The sequence below is a fragment of the Eptesicus fuscus genome, chromosome 17, assembly GCF_027574615.1.
Source record: "Eptesicus fuscus isolate TK198812 chromosome 17, DD_ASM_mEF_20220401, whole genome shotgun sequence".
Taxonomy (NCBI): domain Eukaryota; kingdom Metazoa; phylum Chordata; class Mammalia; order Chiroptera; family Vespertilionidae; genus Eptesicus; species Eptesicus fuscus.
This window is the reverse complement of record NC_072489.1, coordinates 5,613,853-5,632,637: the sequence shown is the minus strand read 5'-3', so window position 1 is coordinate 5,632,637 and position 18,785 is coordinate 5,613,853. Positions and strand designations below refer to the sequence as shown.

Below are 18,785 nucleotides of genomic sequence, written 5' to 3'. Positions count from 1 at the left end.
TGGGTAATGCCACACTGGGCAGATTGTGAGGGGATGTACAGAGTGGTGGGCTGTGGAGGGTAGAAAACTGGTGAGACACAGTGCAAACAAATATATGCTTTGTCGGCAGATGATGTGGCTTGGAATGTGGCTCTAACATTTATTTACTGAATTAAAAAATTGTGGCACAATATACATAACATAAAACTTACCATTTTAACCATTGTTAAGTGCACAGGTGAGTGGTGTTAAGTACATTCACATTGCTGTGCAGTCACTGCCATCCCAAACTGCAGAGCTTCCCATCATCCCAAACGAAAGTTTGTACCCATTAAACAATAATTCACCTTTCCCAAGCCTGTGGCAGGCTATTTTCTGTCTCTACAAATTTGGCTACTCTAGGTACCTCATATAAGTGGAATCATACAGTGTTTGTCCTTTTATGTCTTCTGACATTTATCGTATCTGGACGCTAAGGCTAAATAATATCCACCTTTGAGGACATCTGATGTGACAAGGTCACTCAGGATATTACTCGGTACACCGTGTGCCTTCAACAGATGTTTGTTTCATTTGATCTGATTTATTCAGGGAGGGCGAAAGGACTGTGACCTAGAGAACAGGCAAGATTGTGCGCCTGCGCTCTGCGCCCTCTGGAGGGCAGACGAGGGCTTGGGACTGACCCGACTAGAGCTCTCGCGAGACTGTCAGATGTGCGGCGAGAGACGTGAAAGGAAGGTTGTGATATCGCGAGAACTCTGCCTTTCGGCCCTCAGCTTGTGTCAGGTGGTGTCTCTGCACCGAAGGTCCCCTCGGATCGTCCGGAGTTACGTCTGTAGTCGGTAAGAACCCGAGTGTCGGGAAGGGCGGGTGCGCCTTCTCCTGAGGGGCCGGCCTCTTCCTCGACACGCTGGCCCGGGCCTGCCTGCTTCTCCCCGGCCTGCGACACGCCGGCCCGACGCCCTCTCCCTTGCCCTCCCGGCCCCCTCCCCGCTGCCCTCTCTGCCCGCCAGACCTCCTACCCCCTGCCCGCCAGGCACCCTCCCCGCTGCCCTCGCTGCCCGCCAGGCCTCCTACCCCCTGCCCGCTAGGCCCTTTCTCCCCTGCCCTCTCTGCCCGCCAGGCCCCCTCCCCCTGCCCTCCCGGCCCCCTCCCCGCTGCCCTCTCTGCCCGCCAGGCCCCCTCCCCGCTGCCCTCCCTGCCCGCCAGGCCCCCTCCCCGCTGCCCTCCCTGCTCGCTAGGCCCCCTCCCCCCTGCCCTCCCTGCCCGCCAGGCCCCCTCCTCTCCCTGCCCTCCCGGCTCCTTCCCCCCTGCCCTTCCGGCCCCCTCCCCCCTGCCCTCCCGGCCCTCCCTGCCCGCCTGGCCCCCTCCCCCCAGCCCTCCCGGCCCCTCCCCCCTGCCCGCCAGGCCCCCTCCCCCCTTGCTCTCCCTGCCTTCCCGGCTCCCTCCCACCTCCCTGCCCGCCTGGCCCCCTCCCCCCTCCTCTCCCTGCCCTCCCGGCCCCCTCCCTCCTGCCCTCCCTAACCGCCAGGCCCCCTCCTCGTTGCCGGCCTGGCTCCCGCCCCCGCCCTCGCGTTGACTACGGGGTGTATTTTGCTCGTTCTCTGCCGTCGTCTCTTGGGGGAGGAGAGGCCCATTTTCCAGAGAATGGCCAGGATACACGAATTCCTAGCCTGTTGGGTGGAAACGTGAAGAAGACTCTATTTTTCGGCCCTTTGTGTGGCAGCACAGCATTACTTACGGCCTCGTATAATTCTCCCCACAGTCCCGAGGGGTTATCTCCGTTATCTCCGTACAGATGAGTAGAGCGAGGCTTGCTCATTCATTGATTTCATTCCACAGCAGTCATTTATTCAGTGCCCATATGTTCAAGGTGTTGAGAATATAGCAGTGAAAAAATAGACACAGCCCTAGTTTTCATGGAACTACATTCTTGTGACAGGGACAACAATAGTAAGTAGCCCCCTTGCCGTGTGACGTAACGGGTGGTGTGGTCTAGACGGGCAGAAGTCAGTGCGAGGCTGTGTCTGACGGCAGAGCTTTTTCCGCCTCCGTCTTAGGCCGCTTCCTCCTCCCGGCCCGGTGAGGCTCACCGCTGCATGGCTGCACCGCCCACTTGTAATTAGGAAATACGGTTGGGGGAGGATGGGCAGGTAATCATAGTTGGCTCATTTCAGCATTGCGATCCTAGTGTGACATTTCTGAATTTTAAAGAACATCGACCCTTTGAGGAAGACTTGACCAGATGCTTCCATGGCGGTGGGGGCGGGGTGCATGTACCTGTGGCTTAGGCAAGTAACTTGGTTTGCACTTCCCAAGGTTTGCTAGCTTGCAGATTTGTTAAGATAATTAAGTGAGATGATGTTTGTAAAGTCTAGCACGGAAACATTTCTTCTATTTTCTTTCTCCTTCCCCCTCTTCTGTGGAACTTTTGTTCTTTGGGTCCCTATGGAAAAATCCTAGCAGTCTAAAGTTTTATTATATTTTGTGTCTAAATAAACCTTTTCAATTACATAGTTAATTTTGGACAAACAGATATTTCCAAAGTGGAGACGCATGGGGAGCAGTGTAAGGAAAGGAAGATGTGATTTTCAAGCTGGGAGGGGATGCCACAATCTCAGGAACCTGTGTCAGGGCTTCATAAAATGGCACAGGATATTTTGACACATATCCTTCCCACCATCTGAGAGCCTATTGACTAGTGTTTTATAATAATTTTCCTCAGAGAGTAAGTGTAAGGAAGACGTTCAGAGCCACTTATTGCTGCTGATGGACTTTTAAATCTGCCTCTTGTTTCATAGAATTAGTATTTTCTGCTTAGTTTTACACAAATTCTCCTTTAGATGGCAAGTTCACCTTTATGTCCTCACGGTCTATCACTGTATATGTCAGCTTAGGCCACTCAGTAAATATTTGTTGAATGAATACATAAAATCTTAACTAAATTTAACAATTTGGTTCAGTGAAGGAGTGAATAACTGACAAAACAGGTTAAAACTTTTTGCTTCTTTGTTTGGTCATAGATAAGAAGTTGAGTCTTTTAATACTTGAATAATTACAGATTTCATGAGAACATAATCTTGGGTATATACAGTTTTGAGTTTTATTTTGGCATAGGGAGGAAGGAAAATATTGTATCACTTGTTTACTTATGTGGGAAAAACCACAAGATGTTTACCATATAAAATCAGGAATAAAATAGTATTATTACTATGATGATAGATAAATAACATGTTTTCTTATCCTTGACTGTATTATGGTAAGAAGTTTCAAGTTGAAGTTAAGGCACAGCCCCAGTTCTGAAAGCCTACCAAAACTTCTGTGATGTCAGCTGGCATGTTTGGCACTGTAAAATCTGAGAAAAAGATCTGGAGTTGGCTGTAAATACAGTAATGTTTCCCCTTTAACTGACAAACCTGCTGGTGCTTGTGGATCTGTTTAGCTGAGCTTTGACGGGTCTGGCTTCGGAAAAGACACTTTATCTCAGTGTTTGTCCTAGAATCCTGGTTTCAGTGGCAATACCCTTGTCTGTTTTCTCTTGTTTGAAAGCAAACTAAAAGTAATAGAAACATTTCCACTTCTGAAAAACCTTTCTGAACTAATGAAAGTTTTAGAGGACGACCAAGTTGATATCTTAAAGCAGAACTATACCATATTTATTGTAGCTGGTCTGAATTTAAGCATTTGTTTATCATTTATTCATCCATCCACTTGGCAAACATGTATTAAGCCTCTGTTGAGTTTAGGGCCACAGCATTTCACAACTCCAGGGACACTATTCTCTTTCTGTCAAATCAATAGTGCACATAGAATGTGAGGGAGTTGGTAATGCCAAGGTACTGATACCAGGCTGTCTGTTCAGCATTAGGGTATACAAAGCCAAATAAGACATCGTCCCTTTTCTTGGAGAGCTCTCAGGCTAAGGAGGCAGACATTATCCAATGTAACAGTAAAGGTAACGTGTTACAGGTATCATGCTGTACATCTGTACAGAGGAAGCATCAGCTAACTCTGTTGGCCAAAGCAATTGAGGAATTGCTGGCAGAGAGAATAGGAGAGCCAAGCTGGAAAGGTTAACTAGCCTGGACTGTGCATGGAACAAGCTGTCTGCCAGATCATGGTGTGGGGGCTGCTCTGGGGAGACTGCAGGAGAGTCAGGCTGAAGCCAGAAAATAGAGAATTATATTGCCTTTATAAGAAATTTGTACTTTATCCTGTAGGCAAGTGTGAAGCCATTGGAAATTCGTGCACAGATGGGGTCCCTAGGCCTGGCCAGCGATCAGGGCCGATCAGGTTCCTCTCCTCCCTGCCTCCTCCTTCCCTTGCCGCCAGTGTCCGCCACCACCCCCCAGTTCCCCATCCCAGCCCGGGGCCTGGCCCCGATTAGGTGATTGGGACCTGCTAGCTGGGAGGAGAGACCAGGAGATTGGCTGGCAGGCCCCATCAGCGATCCGGGCCTGCAGGCTGGAGGCAGCTCCTGCATTGAATGTCTGCCCCCTGGTGGTCAGTGTGCGTCATAGCAACTGGTTGTTCGGGTCGTTCCAGTCATTCTGTCTTAAGGGTTGCTTAGGCTTTTATATATATAGATGCTCTCTTTAGATGAGCTGATCTGCTAGGAAATGAGACAGCATAAAAATCTTGAAGCAGAAGAGAACTAAACTGCTTTATGAATTTTTCCTTTATAGAATCCAAAAATTTTATAATAGATTTTTGTAGTAACAGTAAAGCTGGCATAAGCTGACAGAATAGACACTGACTCGGTAATTGTTAACTCTGGTATTTCAAATAAGGGAGAGCTGATCATTTAGTGAAGCTTTGGTCAGGATCTTTTAGAAAGGGCATAGAGACCACTGGTTATGTAGGTGATGGTCAACATTGGGACCATTTTGTAGGGCACATAAAAGAGAGATGAAAGTTTTTGGCATCAGTGTTTTATATATATATATATATATATATATATATATATATACACACACACACACACACACATACATGTATCTGTATGTGTATATATACATATATACACACACACATATGTATATATATAAAATATATATTTTTTAGTTAAGAGATTTTATTCTAATAACTATAATTACAGGGCTTGTTTGTCGAAATGAAAACTGAAAACAAGTATACAAAACAGTTGATTACTAATTGTGTATTGAAAGCAGAGGTTCCACGACACCAGATAAACCAGTCCTGAGGTTTTCCCCAGGATAAATTTTAACAGCTCTAGTTCCTTCAGTGTTTTATCAAAATACAAAAGAAAAAAGTAGAGGTTGTTGTTTTGATGTCAATCTGATGCTTGCATGCTGAGGGAGTGAAAGCACATGTGGACGGGGCCCCTCAGGAGCTAGGCTCTAAGATGACCGGTCACCTGTCTGTGTTCCTACTGGTGAGACCCAGACAACCTGGAGCAAGTGAATGTGTGTAGGGACCATGGGGGGTCTCTTGTTCCGGCCAGAGTGGTCCCACCAAAGCACCTACGCTGACCCACACTGACCGAAGGGAAGGCTGGGTCCCTCTAAGAGGTCTGAGTGGTGGCTGCAGCCCCCAGCCCACCCCTATGGGCAGTGGTGTAAGCACAGGTACAAGCACAAACGCTATGGGATGCAGATGACCCAGCGAGACAAAGCCAATAAGGGACCGTAAGTGACCATGCAGAATGTATTGTGGCTGGTTCTGCCCACTGCACGCTGCAGATGGGAGACAGACTACAGGCAGACGGACTCAAGCTGTTACTGCAGAACCTACCCTAGGCACATTTCTCCCTTCTCTGTGTTAAAGTGTCTCCTTACCTTGTATTTATATTATAAAAAATGCACCGAGTTTGGGTTAAAAACCAACCACCAAAATGGATCTCAACACAGATTTAAAGCCCAGAGGAGGAGCGTTGAGGTGATCTCACAGAAACTACTAGAGGCCCCGCCCCGGGTGCCTAAAATCCCTTCTCAGTACTAAACAGTGGGTTGATTATTATTTTTTTTAACAATAACAAAAGCTGAGTAATATTGCATAGGAGTACCAGAAACTGCCTCATTGGAAACAAGAACTATTTACATTAAATAAAAATCCGGTTGCAGGCAGTGTTTGCACATGTACTGTAGTATACTCCCCCCACGTCCCGCGTGGTTCAGGGTTCAGGTTCAGGGTTCGGGTTCTGGAGGAGGCCGCACGCAAATGAAAGAGACTAGAAAGTATTAATTTGGAAATATTGGGGGCCAGGTGGGAGCCCAGCTCAAGAGGAAGGACTCCGCTCTGCTCTGGCCTTTCAATCCCTTTTATTCAGATTTGGGATCCACAAATAGCTCTTAGGCAGGCAATTCCAGTAATAGCTCCCTGATAGCCTATCAGCAAGGATTTACATCAGACTAAAAGGTAGAAGTTGCTTCAGCTACCAATGTATCCACTAAACAGTGGGTGCCATAGCTCTGACCTTTCAGAGCTCAAGGTCTCCAGCCTTCCGGGTTCCTTGTCCACACCTCTCTGCTAGTGAAGACAATGGGCGGCTTCCAACAATGTTCAGCATGATGAAGCATACTGGGATCGACCATGGAGACAGCTTCTGGCACTCACACCACAAGGGCACATCTGCCACATGAGAGGAAAGCAAGGATGAAGGAGGGAGTGAGAGGGAGAGAGGAGTTCGGCTCACTTCTGGTTCCGGAGCTGATTGGACAGCCAGTCCAGTCCCTCATAGAGCCTGTCCCCACTGGTGGCACAGGTAGCCTGAATGTACCAGTTCCTGTGGCGCAGAGAGTGGAGGCCCAGCTTGTCCGTGATCTCAGCTGCGTTCATGGCATTGGGGAGGTCCTGCTTGTTTGTGAACACAAGCAGGACAGCATCCCTGAGCTCATCCTCTGCCAGCGTCATCATAAGTTCCTCTCGAGCCTCGTTCACACGCTCGGTCGTTGCTGTCAACCACAAAGATGAGACCTTGTGTGTTTTGGAAGTAGTGGCACCACAGAGGCTGATCTTGTCCTGGCCACCCACGTCCCACACAGTGAAGCTGATGTTCTTATACTCCATATTCTCCATGTTGAAACCTATGGTGCGGATGGTGGTCACGATCTCACCCAGCTTCAGTTTGTACAGGATGGTGGTCTTTCCCACAGCATCTAGGCCAGTGATGGCAAACCTATGACACGTGTGTCAGCACTGACACGCGTAGCCATTTCTGATGACATGCGGCCACATGGCGAGGATGAAACATTTGCTGTTCCTGAGGATGAAACATTTGCGACTAGAGTCTTGGAGTTTTTTCCTCAAAGTGACATACTACCTGAGTTATGCTTAGTTTTTTGGCGAAGTTTGACACACCAAGCTCAAAAGGTTGCCCATCACTGGTCTAGGCCCGCCATGTGAATGTGCATTTCTTTTTTGCCAAAAAGACCCTTGAAGAGTTTCACAAAGATACTCCCCGTGCTGTAGACCGGAGGGAGAGAGACCTGCCAGAGAAGCCCTCAGCAGCTGTGGTGCTGCTGCTACTCTGAGCCAGGTGTTGGTTTCACTCCCACCGGCATCAGTTATATTTTAACTAGAGGCCCATGCACCAGTCAGGTCCCTCGGCTTGGCCTGCGGGATCTGCTGAAACCGGCTCTCTGACACCCCCCGCAGGGTCCCGGATTGCGAGAAGGTGCAGGCCAGGCCAACACCACTGGTGCACGATTGGGGCCAGGGAGGGATGTGGGAAGTTGGCCAGCTGGGGAGGGACTGCAGGAGGGCTCCAGGGCGTGTCCGGCCCATGTTGCTCAGTCCTGATCAGCCAGATCCCAGCAGCAAGCTAATCTACCGGTCCTAGCTTCTGTCCCCTGGTGGTCAGTGCACGTCATAGCGAACGTTTAAGCGGACTTAGCATATCATTAGCATATTATGCTTTGATTGGTTGAACAATCAACTGGGCACTTAGCACATTAGGCTTTTATTATATAGGACTAGAGGCCCAGTGCACGAAATTCATGCACGGGGGTGGGGGGGAACACCCTCAGCCTGGCTTGCACCCTCTCCATTCCAGGACCCCTCAGGGGATGTCCAAAGGCTGGTTTAGGCCCAAACCGGCCTTTGGACATCTCTCTCACAATCTGGGGCTGCTGGCTCCTAACCACTAACCTGCTTGCCTGATCGCCCCTAACCACTCTGCCTGCCTGCCTAGTTGCCCCTAACTGCCCTCCCCTGCTGGTCTGGTTGCCCCTAACTGCCCTCCCCAGCTGACCTGGTCCCCCCTAACCGCCTCTGCCTTGGCCCCCTGCCACCATGGCTTTGTCCTGAAGGATGTCCAGTCTAATTAGCATATTACCCTTTGATTAGTATAGAAAGACTGAAAAATTACTCCTTTCTAGTCATTGACTGAAAGTACAAAGGGCCATAAAATTTTAACTTTTCATCATTCAGTGGTATGTCTAGGTTTTTTTTTCTTGTATCTTAACAAAATGTTATCCAGTGAAAGTACTTTGAATTAAAGAATTGTTTTCTCATTATTTTTGGTACTGAATGCCTGAAATGGGATCCAAGAAACTGTGTGCATCTCATCCCTCAGATGAACGGAATCACAAATTTCGTTCATCTGAGGGATGCTTAATTGAGGATGATGGCCTTTAGTGTACCCCTTCCTTTTTAAAAAAATCTTCACTGGAGGATGTTTTTATTGACTTTTAGAAAGAGAGGAAGTGGGGGAGGTAGGAAGGGAGGAAAAGAGAAAGAGACACGCCTGATGGGGGATCTATGGGATATTGGTTGTGACTTGCCTAAGGTTAGACAGCATCTAAGTGGAGCCAGGTTTTGTACCGACTGTGTATTGTATAGTACTCTCAATTTCACTTCTGTAGTCACAGCACCTAGAATAGTGCTTGGCATCTGGAAGGTGCTCAGTCAACTTTTGTTCAGTGAAAAGCATCCATGAGTGTTAAAGCAGCACTGGACTGAGGCCTGTGGGAGTGTGTGTGTGTGTAGTGGTGGGGAGGGAGGAATTACAGGTACAAGTGTGTCAGAGATGTGAGGAGGTGTCTGAGAGCCTGAAACAAACTGGGGGCTGAACCCCCAGCTGGGCTTCTAACCGGACAATTAGTGGTCCGCACTGCCTGTCACTACTTGAGCCAGTTAAGCAGAGACAGGGTTGAATCACATATGAGTGTTTATTCCAATACTGCCGCCAGTATGAGAGCAGCAGGTCATCCACAAAAGTCTGCTCTGTGTCCCCCCATAAGCTGCTGCTTATATAGGAAGGACAGCGATTGCATGGAGAAGTAGGCAGTGTGGGCTGGGGTGGGACTCCATTGTTTGGGCTACAAGGTTGTTAATCTTTCTATGATAACAGTCAGTTCTTGAATAAGACTGGACCACATTCCAAGGTTGACTCCCAGGTCCCAGAGACAAACAACTCCTAGCCAGGTTAGAATGTCCTTTCTTTAACCAACACAAGGCAATCGTGGTTAACCGAGCATTATTAATATTTCCCATAACCATAGCTAGTCCCCAAATATTCTATTTTTGACCCTAACTGACTGTTACAATCTCAGAGAGGATCTTAAGCTATTGACCAGGAACATTCTAATAATAACTCGGGAAGCCTCTGACTTACCCCAAAGTTTGTTATTTCTCTGTAGTGATTAGCAGCAAAATCCTTAAATCATAGATGTCTTGACAATTTGGCGAATGGAGGGTTGGGTGGATAAGTTGTGGGCGGTGGAACGGCACCAGGTGTTGGACCTGGCTAGGCAAGAATTCAGAGCCATGACTCAAACTATAAGAGAACATTTATTTGGAAAAGAGGTGGAAGAAGTAATTTGTAGAAGAAATGGGCTTAGGAAACAAGTTATAGAGGTAAGGAAGGGCCTTTGGAGCTTGAGAGTGAGGACGGTAATGGCCAGGGGCCTGGGGGAGGAGTGAGGGGGGGAGGGAAAGGGGCCAGCTGCTCCTGGGAGGGAGAGGCACTGGGTCTTCCTTTCTAAGGGTTTTAAGGGTAGAGATTTAAGGGGAGGTCCCATCTCAGGGTAAGATCTTAATAGGTGTGTCCTTTCAGGGTCTAGGTCTCCACTGATTGATTGGTGGGTGCCAGGGCTGGGGGTCATTATCTCATGCAGCTGGTCATGAGCTCAGCCTTGGTGTCGCTTGTCTGGTTTTGGTGCTTCTCTGGGCCTGGAGTTAACTGAGGCCTAGAAGTTATCTCTAGGGAGGAAAGGCCAGTGGTCCTAACTGCATGACCCGTGATATGCTAGGGGCGGAAAGGTCACCCTGGGGGCAAGGTCCCACCCTACCATTGTCCTTTGCTAGGCACCCAGGGCTTTCTACCTAGCCCGCCCTCCTTGTTCTGCTGACCTGTTAACTCACTGCCACAGACACAGACACGCAGGAGAGGCTGGAGGGGGAGCCCCAGGCGCCGGGGCTCTTGGAACTGGCTTTGCCCCAAGGAGTGGCCAGAGATGGAGATGCCTAGCCCGGGCGTTGCTGCAGCCACACCATAACCTCGCTGGAGGCTGGGGGGAGGGGGAGGCCCTTCGGAGTGGGCGGCCTGTGTGGGCGGAGCTTCCGCCCCCACACTGTTTTGCACCTCCCATCAGTCAGCGGGGCGTGGTGTAATCCATGGGCGGGGACCTTCCTTACCCAGGTCCTGGATAAAGCAGCCTCCGGCTCTCCTGGCAGCTCCTGGCAGCTCCTGGGGCCCCTGGTCTTCAGGTATGTTTGGCGGCTCAGGATCGCAGCAGGACCCCTGTGGCCGACTGGCCTCCGGCCTGGTTGCGAGGGGAGAGAGACGGGGGAGGGGGAAGGGGGACTTGGCGCCCAGGCTGCGCTGCGTGCTGAGCGGTGACCGAGTCTGCTTGGAACCGAGGGCTTCATAGGGAGACTGGCTCTTAGAAAGTATTGGGGAACCTGGCAAGTCGCTTGAGTAACTGTTGCTTTTGAACTAGATAAGCCTTGGCATTGGATGGTAAAAATCAATTTTGTGGTCAGTTTTCAGTTAATGTTCCCAAAAGTTGATTAGCTGGGGTTGATTGCTCATAATTGTATAAAGGTAGACAAATCTGAGTTCAGTAACCTCGGAAGTGTTAACCTTAAAATATGCTCTTGTGAATTTATTTTTGTTTAAGGCATTAACTTTCATTTGCGTGGTTTTAAGAAGTTACTGGGAATCAGATCCTGAATTTCAGGAACAACTTGTCTTAATAAAGTGGACTGGGGCCGCCAGCCTGGCTCAGTGCTTGGAGGTCATGGTTGGATTCCTGGTCAGGGCACATGCTGAGGTTGTGGGCTCAGTCATTGATTCTCTCTCATCATTGATGTTTCTATCTCTCTTTCCCTCTCCCTTCCTCTCTGAAATCAGTAAAAAATAAAAAAATAAAATTATATATATATATTTAAAAGTGGGTTGGGGCTAAAAAATAGAATCAATCTCTAAAAAAATAAATATTAAAAAGAAAACTGGGTTGGGCCTAAAATAAGATACATATAACTCTTGAGTTAATGAATGTGATATAAAACACAACCTTTAACTTTATTTTTTTCACTGAAGGAACGTGTGAAATAAATGTCTCAAGGTAAAAATTTTATGTGGATTATTACTGTTTTATATTTTTTTTCCTGAAAATTTGTATCTATGGTCAAATACATGGTGGGCAAAAGTAGATTTACAGTTGTAATACAAATAAGTAATACGATAATTAATAGATAATAGTACAAGAATAAACTTTTGGGTACTCACAACTGAAAAACCTACTTTTGCCCACCCTTTTTTATATATAGCTTCATCAAAGGTAATCAGATTGGCAGTTAGTTTATTGAATTTAGTAATCCATAGAACAATAGGTATCTTGTGGATTATGTTTTAAGGGGTTGGGCTTCTAGCAATGATTCAGATGCCAGGGAAATAAAAAGTGGACATCTTTTTCATTTTTTTGAGAAGAGGAATAGGTGGGAAAACAAACAGCTGGAAGCTGCAGTTGGAGATGATCCTTCCACGCCTTCCTTCAGACAGACAGAGGGAACTCCGCGTGGTGGTGGTACCGATGTGGGATCAGAACCCAGGGCTCTTGTCCTTCACACTGGGCTCTGGTGTTTGGCATGTTTTGATCATTCTGACATGCAAAGGCACTGTTTATTCTGTTAGCATTATTTAAGGAAGAAGGCTCTGAAAATTGTCATAATTTATTGAGGGCTATGAAAATGGACTGAGAATCTTAATGGAAGTATTCCAGTAGTAATCCAGATGTTATTATATGAATGGTAATTGGAATGTGTTTTTGGAATGTTAATTTTAAATTTTAGTGTTGGTAAATAAAAATAACTTTTGGGTGATAATACACTAAAGAAAGAACAAGCTGGTCAGAGAGAATCTAGGACTAGACCTTAAGAAACCATATTTCCCCTTCATGGCTGTGGCCCTTCCAATAGCTCATTTAAACTCCCTGGGCCTTTGTGGCTTCATCTATAAAGTGACAGTCGTGTACTAAAGAGATGGCAACGTTTTTTCCAACTTCAAATTGTGGTTTGTGTCAGTTACACGTGGGTCATAACTGGAAATTTTATGGTTAAACCATAAGATAATGACTCAGCTTCATTTGTGGTTAGTTGCTCAAGTTTGGTTCCCTGATCTTCGGACTTGATAAGTAGATTTGTGCAAAGCATTGTGCAAATAGGGCATATATAGTTAGTGGAAATCCTCTCTTGTTTGTAGGGTATGTGTGCTTCTCCCTCTTTTCCCTCCCCCAAAACTTAGGACAAGATCCTAGAGGCAGGGATGTTTTAGAAAGCACTTAAACTTTTAACTCTGTCTCGAAAAAATATCTGTTTAAGGCAATCCTCTTTGGAAGGTGGTGGTCGGGCTGTAGTTTGGATTATAAAGGTGAATATGAAAAGACTTTTTTAGTAGTCTTTCATTGATTTGAATTTTAGAATTAGAGCTGATTTGGTCCAGTCTTTTTATAGGTTAGAAAACAGTCAAAAGTGTGCATACTTAGTTTAGACTAAATAAGTTTATTAACTTATTTAGTTAATAAATGGCTAAATGATGATAAGTCAGGGCCTCCTCACTTCAAAGCCTGTTCTATCGTCGGTGCTGCTTTCTGTAGTCCAAAGGTGGAGGTTCCTAAGGTTTCCACAGATCAGGTAAACGTAATAGCAATAAATGCAGTATTAAAAAGTACAGTATGCAGGGGCTGGGTTAAGTGTTTATAGCAGGTAATGTCTCACTTTAACTTTACCACACCCCTTTGTAGCCTGTTATTTTCTCCATTTTTTTTCCCCAGGGGATATTGACACCAGAGAAATTAAGTAGCTTCATGGGTTTCAAGCTTGCAAATGAAGCTGGAAGTCTGGTTTGTCCGACCCCAGAGTAATCTATTAACGTTTACCCTTGCTTCATTGGCACTACAAATGGTGAATTGTTGAAAAAGGTTATATGAACTAGTTACCTCGAACAAGTCTCTTTGGATGTGGCATTTCACAAAACCAAATGAGGCTTCACCTCATTGTGATTTGAGTTCATCTGTGTAGAGGGCTTCTTCCTCCCTGCAGTGCAAGAGGGCAAGCATTACACAGCTCCCATCTTGTGATCTGGGCTGTGGAAGCTACTGCCTAGAAGGAGGAGTGGCAGGGCCAAGGGCAGCGAAGGGACAGCACCCTGAGACTGGCCATAAAGAAATGAAACAGGTGCCCTGGCCAGTGTGGCTCAGTAGGATGAGCATCGTCCCATGCACCAAAAAGTTGGTTTGATTCCCAGTCAGAGCACATGCCTGGGTTGTAGGCTCATCCTCAGTGTGTATGTGTGTGTAGGGGAGGAGGGAGTGCAGGAGGCAGACGATTGATGTTTCTCTCCCTTCTCTAAAATCAATAAGAGCATATTTAAAAAAAGGAGCAGGTTTTCTTAGTAGCTGACAAATGGGCTCTAAAGACCTTGTTCTAAGAAGATGACTGTTTTTTAAAAAATATTTTTCTTGATTTCAGAGAGGAAGGGAGAGGGAGAGAGAGAGAGAAACATCAATGATGATAATCGTTGATTGTCCCCTCCCCCCAAGCCCCGCAAGCCCCTCACGGGGATCAAGCCTGAAATCCCGGCATGTGGCCCAACCAGGATCTGAACCATGACCTCCTCGCTCATGGGTCGACCCTCAACCACTGAGCCACCCGGCCAGGCCTAAGAAAATGACTGTTTTAAAGAACAGCACTCATTTTAATTTGAAAACTTGTTAAGTATGTGGGGAAAAATCAGTTTTATAACTTTTGAATCTCATCCTACCTTCTGTTCATAAGTGATAAAAAGGAAAATCCAACTTGTGTACTTCTGCCATAGTCTACTCTTATTAGGCAGTTGTATAATGTTTGTGATTCAATGAGAAGACTTTAGGGATCTAGTAATACAGTCAGCACTCTGTGCATTTGAATTGGTCTCCCATATGATCTAGAACTTCGGGGTTTTTGACATCATGAAACAACATTTTAATTTAATTTTATGGATTAAAATTTACACTGTACCAGGCATTGTGGCATTTCACATAAATGTTGAGGACCTAAGAGTGGGAAATTTGGTTAATCCATTTGAAAGATGGCTAAACATGCCTTGCATATAACCTAAGTGCAAAGTGAAGCAACTTGTGGTGATGCAGATCTGAGGCAACATTTCACTTGTGTTATGCAGGCTTTTTCTTTTTTTTGGTTTTAAATTTACCTTTATTGTTGAAAGTAATATAGTTGTACCCTTCCCCCCCCCCCCCACTCCCCTCTTTTAGCCTGCTCCCACTCCAGGCCTTCACCCTATTGTCTGTGTCATGGGTTGGTTAATTGCTTCCCACCCACCCACCCACCCACACCCACCTTCCCTCTGATAGTCATCAGTCTGTTCCATATTTCTATATTTCTGGATCTGTTTTGTTTATCAGTTTATTTTCTTTAGATTGCACATATGAGTGAGATCATGTGATACATTCTCTCACTGGGCTTATGGCAGGCTTTTCAAAGTCCCTACAATATGTGCCAAGTGTACACTAACGTCTACACTTAAAACAGGGCAACTTATAGTATGAAAAAAGAAGGGGCGGCAAAGTAGGTACAGCTTGGTGTTTCAAGGGTTGGAAAAAATTTCAAGGATTCCTGTCAAATCCTGGGGATTCAGATTGAGGCAACAAAATAACAAGGGGACATTGGAAAGTTTCCTGTACCTTTCAGTTTCTTATAGGAAGTCTGTAGTTCCTGAATGTGAATCTTTTGCTGAACGGTCAAAAGGAAGCCTGTTGGGCTTCTTCCTCTCACTGTTTTATTTCAGAGGGTGGGGATTACACTACTTTTGTCCCTTTCCTCTAGCCCAGTGGTCGGCAAACTGTGGCTCGTGAGCCACATGCGGCTCTTTGGCCCCTTGAGTGTGGCTCTTCCACAAAATACCATGGCCTGGGCGAGTCTATTTTGAAGAAGTGGCGTCAGAAGAAGTTTAAGTTTAAAAAATTTGGCTCTCAAAAGAAATTTCAATCGTTGTACTGTTGATATTTGGCTCTGTTGACTAATGAGTTTGCCGACCACTGGCCTAAGCCACTTGGCCCTAAAGCTAGGCCTGAAGACGCAGTTTAAGCCCGAGTTCCTTTGTTTCAGGGGAGCAGTCAGCCATGCCATGGACTGCATTGAGTAGGCTGCTGTTCTGTTGGAAGCTGGCTTCTCAAAGCTCATTGCCTTCAGGAGTGTTGGGAAGTTCTTTCATATATTGCCTCCAATGTCTCCTATTAATACTCCGCCCCCCACTTTGGGTTATTTTGAGTAAGTGTAATTCTTCTCTTTGACATTTCTCCAAATATTTGAGAAGAGACTTCTCTTATCAAGGTTAAACAGCTTCCCTTCCAGAGAAATTTTTCATGCTTTTGAGGTCTCTTTCCCTTTTCTAAATGCTTTTTTCTAAAGTGTTTTATTCCGAAAAATTTCAAATATAGTCTAGTAAACATGGAACAAATGTTCCTGTGACCAACACTATACTTTTGATGAAATCAGTGAAGTGGTATGTAGATTACTTCCCCCTCAGACCCAGCACACTGCTATCTCATGTAGGGCTCACTTTCAGTTAAAAATCTTCATCCTTTTAAAAATTTATACCCCCCCCCACCCCCCTAAAATATTGTACTCTTCCCCGATTCAAGTTCAATTGAGGAAACAGGTACATACCTCTGAAAACTTTACAGACTGGTTTTAGTGTATTATCCTTTGAGTACTGTGTAAAAAAATTATGATTTAATTTAATTGTGTTTCTATTTAGCCCATATTCACTTTGTCCACAAAGATAGCATACAACCTTGCCACAGGTCTTACTATTGTCCAGTTATGTTGTGTCTACAACAAGCATGTCAAACTCAAAGGCTAACACGGGCCAAATAAACAAGGTATAAGTTTATGTGGCTGCAAAAAAAAAAAAAGCTTCCATTTTCATAGAAACATAGGTTTGTTTCCATAGAGACATGCTGAATACAAAGGGCTTAAAATAAATGAGTAATCATTAGCATAAAATAATAGAACATTTTAATAAAATTAATATTTTTTTCTTGAACATTAACTTACCAGACACTGAATAACTGCACAAATAAATAAGCATAACGCAAATAAACCTATTTTTCTTGTTTTCTGAAAGCAAAATATTTCCTGTTGTGCACACCAGACAAGTGAGTCCAAGACTAATGACATGGCAGTTGGCTGCTAAAATATTTGCTTCTAGTATTAGTGGAGAGAAATGGTGTACCTGTGCATAAGGCGAGTAAGGGAAATGAATGCAACACGATTACAGTAATTAGTCATTAGCTCATGTTGTAGTTCGTTATTAATAATTTTGTATGCCCTAACTGGTTTGGCTCAGTGGATAGAGCATCGGTCTGCAGACTCAAGGGTCCCAGGTTTGGTTCCGGTCAAGGGCATGTACCTTGGTTGTGGGTACATCCCCAGTAGGGGGTGTGCAGGAGGCAGCTGATTGATGTTTCTCTCTCATCGATGTTTCTAACTCTCTATCCCTCTCTGTAAAAAAATAAAAATATATTTAAAAAATAATCCTATCTAATAAAAGAGAAACATGCAAATTGACCGTACCTTCGCTACACCCACAAGCCACACCCACCAGATAATCAAGACGAGTATGCAAATTAACCCAACCAAGATGGCGGTTGATTTGCATATCCAGGTGCAAAGCGAAGACTGAAGACAGTGTAGAAAGAAGCCAAGCGCTGCAGATGGGAGTGAAGCTTCGGAGAAGCAAGCAAGAGGGGTGGGGGAGAAGGGAGGGAAGCAGGCGGGGCAGTGGAGACCACAGCAGGAAGCCCTATTGCAGGAATCTTCCTGCAACAGGCCTCTAGTTATGTATAACAGGATATTGTAAAAATTAAGTTAGGAACTTTTTATTAAAACGTTTCTTATATTCCGTTGTATTGTCTGGGCCATAAAAATATTCGTTGTGGGCTGTGAGTTTGACATGCTTGGTCTACAACATTACATTGGACAGTTTAGTAAAACTATCCAAGAAGGAAGTAACTTAGGGATTAGTGAACCTATGCTGGCTACAGTGATCACTGCTTTCTTTTCTAAGTGTTTAAAAACCATCTGTGGCCCTAGCCAGTTTGGCTCAGTGGATAGAGTGTTGGTCTGTGGACTGAAGGGTCCCTGGTTCAATTCTGGTCAAGGGCATGCATGTACCTTGGTTTCAGGCTCCTCCCTGGCCCAGGCCCTGGTCAGGGCTCGTGCAGGAGGCAACCAGTCGATATTTCTCTCTGTCTTTCCCTCTCTCTTCCACTCTAATAATCAATGGAAAAATATCCTCGGGTAAGGATTAAAAACAAAACAAAACAAACAAAAACACATCTGATTCTACCTCTATCTAGGATAGAAACCCGTGGCTCTGTCAAGCTCTGCTTCATTGCATTTTGGACTCTCTTCTCTCCCAGTTTGATACATCATTGGTTATGTGCTGTTCTTTCCACAGCTATTTCTTATCTCTTGTAAACCTAAGCTTATTAGAGAATTCTCTGTAGTTTGCTACACTAATCTCTGTAAGAACCTCCCTTACGTCAAAATCCTATGAAATTATTTTTTTTAGATTTACATTCTTGAGAGCTTCCTAGCTATGAAGCCATCTCTAAGTTGTCCCTAAATTTAAAAAGATATATAGCCGAAACCGGTTTGGCTCAGTGGATAGAGCGTCGGCCTGCGGACTGAGGGGTCCCAGGTTCAATTCCCATCAAGGGCATGTACCTTGGTTGCGGGCACATCCCCAGTGTGGGGTGTGCAGGAGGCAGCTGATCGATATTTCTCTCTCATCGATGTTTCTAGCTCTCTCTCTCTCTCTCTCCCTTCCTCTCTGTAAAATATCAATAAAATACATTTTAAAAAAAAAGATATATATATATATATAAAAAGAGAATAAATTAAAATTCTGTCCTCAAAACATTTAGGTACTTGCCAGATCTATACAATATTTTAAACTGTTTATAAGCTTTTTTTTTTTTTTTGCAGCTTTTTTTCAAAGTACTGTAATTATGGATCCTTGTAGACCTTTAAGTCTTCACCTCTAAATCTGCAAAACAAGAACACATGACTTAAACTGTCTGACTTCATGTGTGTTATAAATAGAAACGTACCCTCTAATATTCTTTGAACCTTTTGGAGGCTGTATGCCTTATTGATTCAGAAAATTTTTTTTCAGAAATACCTGTTCACATGTAAAGTGTCACTAAAGTAGATGCATAGAATTCTGTGGCAGGAACACAATAGTGGTGGGCATGGAGAGGAGGGATTATTTATTAAGAGTTTGTTGTGGCCCTAGCCTCAGTGGATAGAGCATCAGCCTGTGGACTGAAGGATCC

The 18,785-nt window shown here is 45.3% G+C and overlaps 1 protein-coding gene and 1 pseudogene across 3 annotated transcripts in view; one reads left to right on the top strand and one right to left on the bottom strand.

The window, feature by feature from the left end:
* Nucleotides 1-741: 741 nt before the first annotated feature.
* The window catches only part of NCOA4 (nuclear receptor coactivator 4), a 28,212-nt gene continuing 10,168 nt past the window's right edge, over nucleotides 742-18,785 (top strand). For 2 of the 3 annotated variants that reach the window (XM_008149145.3, XM_028156856.2), the window contains exon 1: nucleotides 742-821. The gene's annotated coding sequence lies outside the window, so the exon portion shown is untranslated. Of the gene's footprint in view, nucleotides 822-10,462; nucleotides 10,651-18,785 lie in introns of those variants that run through there. The other variant, XM_028156858.2, reaches the window with a different exon arrangement.
* On the bottom strand, nucleotides 6,525-14,449 carry LOC129152086 (ADP-ribosylation factor 1-like; annotated as a pseudogene).